Source organism: Eublepharis macularius, chromosome 4 (genome assembly GCF_028583425.1).
Source record: "Eublepharis macularius isolate TG4126 chromosome 4, MPM_Emac_v1.0, whole genome shotgun sequence".
Taxonomy (NCBI): domain Eukaryota; kingdom Metazoa; phylum Chordata; class Lepidosauria; order Squamata; family Eublepharidae; genus Eublepharis; species Eublepharis macularius.
The window spans coordinates 40,815,790-40,828,910 of NC_072793.1; positions in this window are offsets into that span (position 1 = coordinate 40,815,790).

A 13,121-nucleotide genomic window follows, 5' to 3' on the forward strand; every position below is an offset into this window, starting at 1 on the left:
AAACAGACAGGAGCCCCTGGACATATTTATTGAGCATGTGGTTCCCATTATAGCTTCAGGGATTTTAAATCTACTCTTTCCAAATATTTTTAATCTTGTGAATAAGCCACAAGAAAATCTATTCTGCCTGCCTTTGACAAACAGAATGCATCGGAGGCATGTGTATTTGGATTTTGTACAGGCAATAAATGGGAAGGGAGAGAAAGAAAAGAGTGATGTATGGACAGTAGCCTTTAATTGACAAGCTTGCAATGCACATACCATTCTATGCACAGATACAGTCTGTTGGCACAGAGATCTATTAGACTAGCAGCATAAAGTGTTGTACTTTCATGTACCCCTCCCCCCATGGCACAATGACATATGGCAGCTCAAATGACAAATGAAAGCTTTTTTCTGGTCTTCTAAAGCCCTACTCAATTAGTTTTTTTCCTCCTTCAATGCAATTTTATCCTCAGTCTGGAGTGGACTGGAGTCATGGCCATTGTCTTTTAATATTGTCAATCTAATTGACCGGTGTGTTCCCAATAATAATTAAGAGCACTTCTACAAAGGATATGGGAAGAGGGAGGGGAATTTGGATATTCCCCTCTTCTGCACAGGCTAATTTTACTGCTTCAGTTCCCATACTGCAACACTTTTTCATGACCATGTGCACCAGATTTGCCGCCATGAGTAGTCACTGTGGCTACTATGCAGCTTTTCCACAGCTTTTGTGGGAGCACTTATACCCTGACTTTTAAAATATATATATATCTGTTTTTCAATCTGCTGTTTCTCCATGCATACTCTTTATCCCATCTTTTAGTGTTCCACCCTCTGCAAGCCCACTTCATTGTGATTGGCCACTGCTTTCTATCCATCCACTTCCTCCCCCTCCTTTCCATTCCTCCCCCCTCCCCTCTTTAATCTCCATTTTCCTTTCTACTCGCTTTAAAAATTTTTAATCCAGTGTAGGATCAATGCACTGATGGGTTGAGAGGGAGAAATCCAGGAAATAGATTGATCCAGCATTCCAGTGATGCATTGATTCGTCACATGTGCAAAAAAGGGGAAAGGGCTGGTGCTGTGATGTCACTGGTGATGGCATCAGTGATGAAAGCACCAGCAGTCATCAATCTTGACACATTTTGACACGATGCAGACTAAAATGAATGGCACCACACTGACCAAACATAAGAGATGTGAAAGGGATTTCGGCTTCTGATAGTGAGGAGTTATGTTCCCAGTGCAGAAGGGACTGCGTGTGACCTTAATTTAAGAATATCAGAATAGTCCTGCTGGATCAGACCAGTTGGTCCATCTAATCCAGAATCCTGTCTCACACAATGTCCAACCAGTAATTGTCATATATTTTACTGTATATTTTCCACTGAAAATTTTCTACCCCACATATGGAAATACTGCCTGTTCATCTATAGTCATCTGTTGTGCTGCAAATCAGCTATGTTAGAGGAGCTCAATGAGGAATATGAAGCATGGACAAACTTTGGTGCTTGGCATAGACCCTCCAGGTAATAACATTGGAATAATACAGGCTTGTATTTGCCTTAACTTGCTAACATTATTTAAATATTTATTTAAATTCAAATAATAAAAATTCCCCAGGAAACCCATATCACTTCCTAGAAGGAAGCCCTATTGAATGTAGTAGGATTTACTTCTGAGTAGACCTGTTTAGGATTACAATTTAAGTCACTTTTTTCTGTCCATATGACAGCATGGAAGAATAGGTCCATGTATACAGACAGGACAATCATTGTATGAATGGGGCTTCAACTTGGCTGCAATTAACATGCTGAAAGAGGACCAAGAAAAGATCCTACATCTTAAAATATGATGAATGAACACATCTGATCTCAAAGATAGTCCTACACGCCTATATTTTAAGTGTAGTCCAAAAACTCTAAAGAAATGGACTTTTACTATGTGTCTTGTCTTCTGTGGGAAAAACTTCATCTTAAGAGCCTTTTTCTGCTACTAGATTCTTTGGAATGGTTTTCTAATTTCCTCTATTAAGGATTAAAACCATACAAAGCAGGGGGAGGGGGGAATGTGCTTAAGGAAAGCAAGAATTGGGTCTAGATTGAGGTCAGAAAGCATGGAATTCATAAAAGGTCTGGAAAGAAGTACGTGTGTGTGCGTGCGTGCGTGCATGCCTGTGTAAATGAAGATGGAGGGCCTGTGTAAGTAGGTTTTGTTTACATAGCTGGACAGGCAGATATAGATTCCTGTTTGTGCTTTCCAGTGTGTTTTTGTGAAATACAGATGTTGGTAAGTCAATTCTTGGGGCTATAGCAAAGTGTTTGGCAACTGATTCACTATTATCAATAGTTGTGCGGTGCCCTGGTTATGGAATTTCCTCCTTCAGAAGGTGAGATTTGCACCATCATTTCACGCTCTCTAGATTGGATTAAAGACATTTTTATTCCAGAATTTTTTTGAGGATGTCTTATGATTGTTTATACTGGTTTTGGTTCAGATCCTGCGGTAAATGTCATGGAAGGCATTTCCATCAATGGAATGTAGAGTTGCCAGATTTGCCAGGTCTCCCCTGGCAACTAGCAGGAGGCGGGAGGAGGCCCATGAGGGGTGGGGAACAGGACTTATCAGCTGCAGGGAATGTTTGCCAGTGATGTCATGACACACTGATATCAATTCTGGAAACGATGTCATCATGTCACCAACCCACTAGAACTGCCCTGGTATTTGGACAAAATCTCCTTGTACAGGGAGTACTTTCTAATCTTTCTTTCTTCTGGGTTTCTCTGAAGAATGCGGCTCTTAAGATGGAAATGGCAACCTACCTCCCACTACATCCCAAAATGATCCTCAAAATGCTGCTCCTGGGGGATAATGGATGCGTGGAAACAGCATGAGGGGTGAATGGGATCTCTGCAGCAGAAATTTCCACCCTTCTGTTAGAAATTTAGAGACAGATTCAACCCACTGTTGTCCAATGTTGAAATATCTTACTATGATGTATATTGAAGGAGATCTTAAAATTAGAGAACTTATTTTGCCCCATCCTTTCATTTTCTGACATCTTTAATTTTTATAAATGGTTTGAAGTTGTTCTAGTCAAACAGGAAATTCTGTGCCATTTAGAAGTACATGGAAAATCCTCTTTGGCAAGGTTCAATTTTGTTGGTATGACAGTGGGTTGGATATTTTGGGAGCAGCTGGAATAATGGACGTTGATGATAAGTCAAAATAATTTTTTATGTCTGCTGTCTTACTTTACATGGCTAGGGTGGGCTGCTGTGCAAAATAAGCTTGCTGGCTTCAGTCTGGGATGATCTACCTTTAAAAAAAAAACTTGAATCCATCACCATTCTTTAAATTTACAAAGTGTATTCAGACTCTTTAAACAGCTATTATAGGTGATCCAGAACATACGGTCTTGTTTCAGAACTAAAGTAGGACTTTACTGGATTAAACTCAGATCCAACATTTTTTATAAGTATCCCTAGCAGATACTAGCAGTGCAATCTTAAACAGAGTTACTCCGGTCTAATCCCATTGATTTCAGTGAGTCTAGACTGGAGTTACTCTGTTTAGGATTTCACTGTTTAGGTTTTCACTATCAGAAATTGACTACTGGTCCATCTTCTGCACATAATGCTCTTAACCAAGTCATGAGTAATCTACGTTGGCTGCACTTTGCAAAAAGATGTGGACTACACCAAAGTGACCCTGAATCACCATACTAGAAAATGGACCATGTACATTTGAAATTACTCCTGTTGCTTATATTAAGAGGAATACCTTAAGATACCAGGCATGCTTTATTTCCAAGCCTGGTTTTCTTTTCTTTCAGTGTTATATGCCACAGGTATTGCACCAAGTGTTGTAGGAGCTAGTTTGGCCTTTTTGTTAAATTATGTTTGGTCTTCTATAGTCTATTATTTTATCCGTTACAATAGTCTTATGCAATGAAATTTTAAATAACTGAGTCGGGAAGGGGCCTCTTTTGCACTGAGTATTGCATACCTAGGTGGCAATGAGTGATTTTTGCAACCCTTGATTGTACCTTGTAAGTGTTAGATAGGATGCATTTTGAGCACTGACTCATGAGTGTGCAAGTTAACCTGTCAAGCTGATTAAAATTGAGAGGAGGGGGAGTAGAACTACCTGTTCTGTAAGGCTCTGTGATTATTTTTAAAATATTTCTGTTTCTTTTACAAACACATCTGCTGGAGGGGGCGAGCTGCTCTCTCGTCCAGTAGTCTTGCAGAAAAATGCCCTCCTAGCCCCTTTACCCCTCCTACATTTAGTTATCGCCTTAATTCTGCTCAGAGAGTAAATCGAGAAGTGGGACTGTCCAAGTGTAAATTGCATTTATTGTATTCTTATCTGGAAGCTGTTTCCACAGTCTTTGTTGAGGCTTTGCCAACAGAGTTGCCAGTAAGTGTATTTTAAAATTAAGCAAGACCTCTCATTATTCCACTGTTGGACTAACATGTCTCTCAAGTGAGGGTTACATATTAGGTGCAGGTGTTCTTGCTGCATAAGTCTTTAAAAAAAATTATGTAGAAAGCTGCATTCCTTCCCCCCCCCCCGCCCCAGCAATGATTTTTGCTGAAAAGTTGTAGCTGTTATAAGGCTATTGACTCTAGTGTTAATTCTGTGGTTGTTGATCATAGTCATGTGTGTGTTATTGCCATCTGACCTATGGTGACCCTATGAATGAAAGACCTCCAAAACATCCTACAATTAACAGATCCTGCAAATTGGAGGATGTGGCTTCTTTTATCATAGTCATACAGCATCTTTACCATATAAGATACCCTACAACAAGCAAAAAAACCAGCCTTTCTCCCCAAGAAAAATCTACTGGGAGCCAAAAGAGATTAATAGAGCAAGATCCTCCTAAACAGAGTTATACCTTTTATTGAAGTCAGTGCTGAGAAGAATGTAATTGTGCTTATGATTGCACAGCTAATGTAGCTGTGCATGTTTAAATAATGATGAAGTAAGGATAACGCTGGGGAGGGTAAGATTCTGGGTCGAAGGATTTCAGTCCATTGGTCGGTGTTGTGCAAGCTCTCGCAATGCTTTCATTCCCTGGTTTCATGCTAATGGCCAAGTAGTAATTATTACCTTGCGTTATTATTCTGTGGTTTCTTCAAGGAGCTCAGGGCTGGGTACACAGTTCTCCCTGTTCTTAATGGCTCAATTGAATTCTTCATCTTCTGCCTCTTAGGTTGCTAACTGACTGGTTTTTAGCAAGCCTGGCTAATTTTCAGACTTCTGAGCTACCTGCTACCTAGAACCTCAGAGGTTTTATTCCATTTCCTAATCCCCAACAATTAATTACTTTCAAAAATCCCTTTAAAATATCTGTTCTACACATTATGTATGCATATAGGATGCAAAGTGTGTATTTGTGTGGATGTGTGCCATGCTAGTTTCTGAGTCTTGTCATGTGTATGAGAGAGAATGGTGTGTTTGGATAGTACAGATATATCAAGGGTACTACAAATATATCAAGAAAATTTATTTTACTACCTGCTTTTGTTTGATGTCCAAATGAAACATGATAATCTCTTCAAAATCTATTCTAAATATTTCATCTGTTTCCCTGTGTAAGTTCAAATCATGGTCAATAAGCTATTTATGGTGAGTAGCCCCTTGCTGCCACATTATGTGTGTACTTGCATTTAGGTTCTGCTGTACATCAATTTTGTGGTCACGTACCACATGGAACTCCTCTGTGGTATACATCATCACCTCAAGTATTTCCTTGGGTCTGTCCTGCTCTCCCTCCCCAGTAAAGTCCTTCAAATCAAAGTAATGTAATGTAAATAGAATTGTTGGGACCACAGATTAACTGAAGAATGATCAACTCAGACTTGTGATCTAATGTTACCAGAGTTACTACCTAGTCTAGAGACAGAAAATGGCTTAAGTCACTTGCACAGTACTTCATTTCAATATATATGGTATTTTATGTAGTTTCTGCCTTTCTTACTGGGACTCAAGATGTATTACACAGCATAAGTCAATACAATCAACAGCTGGGACATTGCTGAAACAAAACATAAGTAATTTGATGTGACATACTATACAACATGGAAACTACCCAGTAGGTGCATATCTGCATCAACAGACGGTATCCAGTAGTATAGTCTGCAGTCCCTGTCCCTTTACCATCTCTCTGAGCTGTTTCTTACAGCACAGCCCTATTATCTGAATGAAAAAGCTCTTCTGAATAATTCAGTTTTGCATAGTTTGTAAAAAGCCAAGAGACTGGAGCTCTTTGGACTTCTTTGGGCAGGCCATTATACAAGTTGAGGACCACCAGACAGACAACTTAAAATGTCTAATCCCACCTCACCTTTCAAAATAACTATCTGGCTACAAACTACACTGGTTCTGGGTTTTCGTGATACTAAACTGAATTATAGCTATATACAAATCACTTTAATAGCTGAAAGATTTTTTTTTGTTCATGTCATAATTGACAAAAACAGCTGAAAATCCTTCCGTTGTTAAAGTGATTTGTATATAGCTATTAGTGACAAATATTTCTGCTGGATGAGTGGGGATATGGTTTTAAGATGAAAGGGAATTTCCACAAATGCATTATATCATCTTTGCCAATGAGAAGTTTTGCTGTGCTAATAGCATAGAATACGGTCAGGTCACTAAATTTTAGGAACTGGGAGAGAAAAAAATAACAGGAAACTCTGAAGGAGAGCGCTCTGGTTTGAGAAGGAATAATATAGATTCATCTTCTAGGTTTTCCCTACTCAATAAGGACTCTTCTTTGCTTCACAGAGCATGACACACATACACACACACATACACCAGTCTATAAAGGAAGTCATAGGCTATTTTGGAACTGGAAACAAGGGGACTAGGCACTAATTGGCTAAATTCTAGAGTGGAATCACAGTATGGAGAAAAGCCATATGTAAGGAAGTAAGGGCAGATCTTCTGCCTGTGTCCCACATTTCCTAATGCTCCTATGGCCAAGACAGAATCACACATGCTCTTCTTCCTCATTCTATAAAACTGATTCATCCCCCTCCTTTACACTTATTCTCTAGGGCCATCATTAGAAATTTCAGAATTAATTGCTATAAATCTTTTAATTGTTTTTATTTTAGGGTTACCCTATTTTATGTAAATTTTCTTTGCATCTCCTAGTTAGCACTGCTTGCTATGTATTGTTTTAAAATTGTGACTTCTCTGGAAATGTTTGTATTGAGGCAACATGGACTAAATACGTTCCCTAATAATTCACTGTGGTATTCAATTGCTGGAAACCAGATTTCAAAGCTAAAGAAGATGCAGGTCAAATAAAGTTGAGGTGACATTTAAAGAGAAATGTGTTGTGTTTAGCAATCTTCATATATACATGACTGTGATAAAGAATCACTTTTAAATTAACTACCAAAGGAACAAGAGCAAAAACAAGTTTCTGGAAGAAAACTGTAAGGCCCATTTAAAGCACTGCAGCCTCAGAGCTGAAGCTGTGGGGCTGCATGCCTCTTGTGTCATCACCAGCAAATTCCTGACCTCTTGTCTTGTTCACTGTTGACCAAGCCCATTTTCAGCCCTGTCCCTCCCTCTCCCTCATTTGCAAGTGATAGAGTAATGTCCAGGAAATTTCTCTGCATTCTAGGTGGTAAGGAAGAAGGACTTCTTGGTTAAATTAATTGCTTATTTTCTTAACCAATTGTTCCCATTAATCAGAAACTTTCTCCACACACCTGAAAATGAAAAACTGTGGATGCTGCATTACAAGCACACACAGAGAAACACCCCCACATTTCATCTGGGACGTCCAAGCAAGTTACACCTTTTTAATCTTGCTGGCCAGTGGCCATCAAGGAAACTTCAGTCAAAGTAGCGCCCAAATTCTCTCCCCAAATTCAGCACATAAAGTAGTATGTTATAGGTCACTGGGGAAGCTGAAAGTTAAAAAGACTTTTGCAGCATACCCTTAGGTTTACTTTTGGAAAAACAAGGACATTTTAAAATGCTAGAAAAAGAGACATCATCGTTGGACAAACTTAATCCAAGGAACATCAGCCACTCAAAGAAGATAACTCGCTTGTTCCCAATTCCTAAAATTTCATGCCTTCTTGATTTTTTTCCTTTAAAATGCACTCTTGTGTATAAAACAGTGGCATGCTATTTTTAATCTACAGGAGACCCAACTGTTTTGCAAAAGGTAGCCAAGAATAATTACTTCCTGTTTGGACCTGCTGTTTGCTAGGATAGTCTGCCAAGATTAAAAAAAAGTATCCAAGATCTTGCCAAATGGAGTACTCTGAAGAAGGAAGAACAATAAACAGCAGAGGCATCTTCATACTAGACTAACTAACAAGGATTTGAACTTACTAACAAGGATTTGAACTTACTACTTCCATTGGAAAAGAAACCACCTGAGATTTCAGTGTAGAGCAGTTCACACACATGCACTAATATCATCAACCAGGGAGAACTCTTAGGGGGGGAAATGGGTTTTTAGAAAAAACATGATTGTTAACAACTCCTAATAACAGAATCAATTTTCCTCCTACTCTTATTTTTAGTTGGTAAGGACCAGGGCTTTTTTCCAGCTGGAACGCGGTGGAACGGAATTCCGGAACCTCTTGAAAATGGTCACATGGCTGGTGGCCCCGCCCCCCGATCTCCAGACAGAGGGGAGTTTAGATTGCTCTCTGCACCGTGGCGTGGAGGGCAATCTAAACTCCCCTCTGTCTGGAGATCAGGGGGCGGGGCCACCAATAATGTGAACATTTTCTCCGAGGGCAACCTACTGAGTTCCACCACCTCTTTTCTCAGAAAAAAAGCCCTGGTAAGGACACTGTATATGTAAACGCACATGTAATCTCTGGTGCCCACAAATGAGGTGGGGAGGTATAGGTAAAGGCAAAGTTGGCTGATCCACTGTGCATTAAGTAAATTCATTTTCTTGCATAAATATAATTAGTGCTAAAGAAACCACACAGATATCAGAAATCTGAAGGCATTTTCAATACAGCCTGTCTTCATATAAAGGAGTGCTAGATAAACACAGTCAAAGATACTAACTTTTAACAAGTGATAATATCAGAGTAGTAGATGTGGTCTTGCTAACCTAACTGTACCATATTTCCAGAAGTTACAGTCAGAAAGGTAAGTGACCCAGGTGAGACAAAAGAGAGATACAAGGCAATACAGAAATAATAGTGGCATTGTTTCTAAATAAGCATTCCTAACCTTGAGTGTATTATAAAAAAATTAAAAATACAGTATCTTTCATCAGTGGCTTTGACTCACTAATTGATTTGCTCACTGTTTGTTTATACGATTGGCTGCTGAGAGGTGTGCCACTGTGGCAGGTGGAGGACAGTAGAGCTCCTTCCTGCTGGGCTGTGTGGGAATGCGTGTGCATGAAACACTGCTGATTGCACTCTTCTGTACTGTTTCAATACATGAAAAAATAATGAACAGGCTCTGTTTGCTAATAATCAAACTGATCAACAATAAATCAGCTCCCTGTTTGAAAGTGGTGAACAGACGGTGAGCCAAACTGGTAGGTTTTAAGCACTCCTACTTCAGATATGACAAACTTCCATTACCTCTTAATTTCCCTGACAGTATACTCTCCTGGATTTCATTTGGTGCATATACCTTATGCATAAGGAGTCTATCTTTTCTTCAGGTTGCCGGAGGCCATACAGGTTTTAGAAGTCTAGTAATTTCTCCCCCCGCTAAATGCTTAGTTTAGGGAAAGGTAGGGAAAACAGATTTGAGTGATACACAGAAAACGTAGCAGAGTGATCATTCTCATTTTAAAACTGGTTTTAGAATGATGAATTTTGGAGAGGTGAAGAGAGGGATTAATGTTTATGATTTGAAAATGAATATCTGGGAGAAAATTAATCAGTTCTATATAGGTACTTTGAAACCAGGACAAATTCAATGATATATATTGTCATTTATGGTTCAAGGGAGAGGAATACTGGAAAGAATTGATAAATTAAAGCAATTGATGGAAAGACAACTCATAATCACATTATTGTACTTGAACGAAGTTGAAGGTCATCTGTTTCAACCCATTGCCTTAATTTAAATAAGGACCCTCTACACAAGACCCTAAAATATCCTGTGAGTGAAATTAGATTGTGAGGTCAAGGAGTATATTGGGGGTTCTTTAATTGCATGTGCATGGTAGGTAATGATGGAAATAAGGGCAGACAAGTAGACAAAAATGGGGGAGGGATTTCCCCTCCCCCATCTGAGCTGCTCTCCTGATGGAATGGGCTTAAGTGCCACTTACATGCTGTGGATACTGATGTACATCTGGTGAATGGCCAGTTCATGAGTTTGAAACAATGGAAATTCTGTTTGGCTTAAGTGGAACAGATCGACACATATCCTGGCGGAAAGTAATGGCTTTGCAATACTTAGTTTATACAATCGTATTGCCCCTTCTGAGGTAAGGCAGGATACATCCTAGCAAAATGCAAGGAAAGCAAAAGCCATTGCACAGATTCATCAAAACCCAGTGAAATGCTTAGCAGAGTGAAATATTCAGGCGCCTTTAGTCAAGGGGTGAGCCCACTGTACCTTTTACACAGCCAGTTGCTCATGGCAACAGATATGTTGTGGAGAGTGATATACCAATTATAAGCCAGTTTAGGAATCATGGGTATTTGCTGATTATATGGATTTCTAATTACAGATGACAGTTTTATAAGTGGGAACCATCAAGTTTCCAATTTATCTGTCCAAATCCATAAATACAACTCTGGCTGTGCTCTCCACACTAGCCATGTGTGCAGGCCGTTATAAAAAGGAGGTATTTAAAATGACTGACTAGTTTGTTATATCTTCAGCTCCTTTCTGAGGTGCCTCATTGTTTATACCAACACATTGAGAGCAAAATGTTTCCCTGAGGAACCAAGTTGACATTTTGCTAAATTTACCTCGGTGCCTTTGCTGAGGAGCTGCTGAGTATCATCATCATCCACAAACTTTTGCCATTTAATCACATTTTCCTGTTTTCTTGTTGTATACCAGAAATGCTGTAAAAGTACAGCACAAGCCATGCAGTAACTAGAATATTTCTCATAGCAAGAAAAAAAAATCACAGAAAATTCTGATTGCTTGAAACAGGATATATTGGAAAGTTTTATTGCATGCCAAATAATTCATGTTTATCCTTCCATGTGCCTAAAAATACACACTGAATATCAGCACCTAATTACACTAATTGCCATGCATTTTCAGACTCCATTGTGCCATTTCCCTCCCATTCGGCTAAAACAAAGGAATGGAAGGCTGTGCAATTGGAGCTGCCTAAATTATAGGTTGAGATGACAAGAATAAATTACCGCTCTAAATGCTTGTCCCAGAAAATAGGGCTACACAAATGCAGCCCTGATCTGATAGTGTTCAAAACTGCCAGGCTTTGTTAAGGTGGAGGGAAGGAGGAGGATAAGAGGGCTTGATTCATTCTAAAAAACATAGAAATGCAGAGCTGGAAGAGACCCAGAGGATCATCTAGTCTAATGCCTTGCACAATGCAGGAAATTTACAGCTGCTTCCTCCATTCATGCTCCCAGTGACCACTGCTCTAGACCCAAAGGAAGGCAAAATAACCTCCAGGATCCCTGGCCAATCTGGCCAGGAGGAAAATCCCTTCCTGATCCCAAAGTGGTGATCTGCATTACCCTGGGCATATAAGAAAGGGCCATGAGAGACTAACACTGGCTTATCTTTTCATGACCTCCATCTCATGATCTGCCTAAATTCATAGTGGGTCATAAAATTATCATAGCTGTCAGGTTCCCATCTAACCTTAAATACCTTCAAGGAAGGAGAGCCCACCACCTCCTGAGGAAGCCTGTTCCATGAGGAATCAGTCAGGAAGTTTTTCCTAATGTTGAGCCGAAAACTCTTTTGATTTAATTTTAATCCCTTGGTTCTTGTCCAACCCTCTGGGGCAACAGAAAACAACTCTGATCCATTGTCTATTTGACAGCCCTTCAAATACTTGAAGAGGGCTATCATATCACATCAGAGCGGAACCACAAGTGACAAAAGGCACAGGTTGGACACTTGTCAGCTTCCCTCAAGTTTTGATGGGAAATGTAGGCAGCTTGGCGGAATGTTGGACAAGTGACAGTTGAAAAGTCCATTGGACAGCAGTCAGAGAGCCAAGCTGCAAGACTAGGATGCCTACATTTCCCATCAAAACTTGAGGGAAGCTGACTAGTGTCCAACCTGTGCCTTTTGTCACTTGTGGTTCCACTCTGAGAGTGTAATAGATTAAGTACAACCATTTAATATAAGTCTAAAATAGTCTCCACTTCTCCAGGCTAGACATACCTAGCTCTTTCAATGTTTCCTTATAGGACAGTATCCAGATCCCCCACCATCTTTATTGCCCTCTTTTGGACATGTTCCAGCTTGTCAACATCCTTCTTAAACTGTGATGCCACAAACTGAACATTGTTCTCCAAGTAAGGTTTAACCCAAGTAGAGAAAAATGATTCCATCAATTCATATCTGGACACTATACTTACGCTGATACAGCCTAATACTGCATTCACTTTTTTAGCTACCGCATCACACTGCAGACGTATGTTCACTGTATGACCTTCTAAGACCTCTAGAACTTTTTCTCATAGACTACTGCTGAGACAAGTCTCCCCCATTCTATAATTATTCCTAAATACAGAACTTTACATTATCTCTGTTAAAATTAATTTTGTTAGTTTTCCAGTCTGTCAAGATCATCCTGAATCTTGATTCTGGCTTCTGTTGTATTTGCTACCCCTCCGAATTTAGTATCATCTACAGATTTAATGAGCATCCCCTCTATTCCTTCATCCAAGTAATTTATAAAGATGTTGAAGAACACAGGACCCAGGACAGATCCCTGAGGCACTCCACTTTTGACTCCTCTCTATTCTTCTTCCTTCATCTTCTCCACTCTCTAGTTGACTCTTGGTCAAATTTCCAGCCTAGGGAAATATGCACATAGTGTTCCTTTTGTGCAGACATTTTCTCCTATTGGATCAAGGTGTAAAACAAAATCCTATGCACACTAAATCCCATCAAACTCAGAGGGACCTCCTACTCATAAGAAAGCATGTATAGGACTGGGCTTT